This window comes from Bison bison, unplaced genomic scaffold, assembly GCF_000754665.1.
Source record: "Bison bison bison isolate TAMUID 2011002044 unplaced genomic scaffold, Bison_UMD1.0 scf7180017864280, whole genome shotgun sequence".
In the NCBI taxonomy this organism is placed as follows: domain Eukaryota; kingdom Metazoa; phylum Chordata; class Mammalia; order Artiodactyla; family Bovidae; genus Bison; species Bison bison.
Window position 1 is genome coordinate 4,405,265 of NW_011494852.1, and position 742 is coordinate 4,406,006.

A 742-nucleotide genomic window follows, 5' to 3' on the forward strand; every position below is an offset into this window, starting at 1 on the left:
GGGGGTGGGGGGTGCTCCGACGAAGTCCATTCAGTATGCCTTCCCTTTTTCTTGCACACTCCTCTCCCCGCCTGCTCGTTGAACACTCGTCTCAAAATCCCGTCACACACACACATCTTCCAAACTCTCCCTCGGTCCCAGAGAGGAGCATCCCTTCCACTTGCCTCGTCTCCTCCCTCCTCCCGGCCTCGTCCAGCGGCCCTGGCGGGCCGGGGTCACTGCCCTGGAGAGGTGGAGCCAACCAGCCGCGGAGGCAGTTCTGGGATTCCGGACTCGCGTGTGGATTTCATTTGAATCTCTCCCCCTCCCAGGGAGGCTCTAGTCCTGCTGAGAGAAGTCGGGTGGTATACTCGCCCTCCCTACCCTGTCCCCATCCCCACCCCCACAAGGGACTGAGAACCAGAGGCCACCGCATGTCACCCTGCCCATGCGGCCAGCATAATCTGGAATTTCAGGTTTATAAATCACCGGCAGGGGTTGGGGTGGGGGAGGGGGGTCATAAAGCTGTTCTCCCATACTGGTCTGCTCGCTTGACCTCTTGTCCCCTCCTCCAGACACCCTCCCCCCTCCAGGAAACTGGCCTAAGGAGGGGCCTGGGTGTATATAGGGAGCCACTGTGGGAGGGGCTGGCCAGAGAGGCTACAGGCAGAGAAGGTGAGGAGGGGACCCTGGGGGTCTGGATGCGTAGGGGGAGCTGCGGAGGCCAGCCCGGAGCTCTGATCAGTGACTGACCCATCCCAGC

General features: G+C 61.9%; 1 protein-coding gene across 1 annotated transcript in view; it reads left to right on the forward strand.

Annotated features, from left to right (window-relative positions):
- The first annotated feature begins 589 nt into the window (after window positions 1–589).
- Window positions 590–742, forward strand: part of UPK1A (uroplakin 1A) — an 8,645-nt gene continuing 8,492 nt past the window's right edge. The window contains exon 1 of the mRNA XM_010849020.1: window positions 590–654. The gene's annotated coding sequence lies outside the window, so the exon portion shown is untranslated. The remainder of the gene's footprint in view (window positions 655–742) is intronic.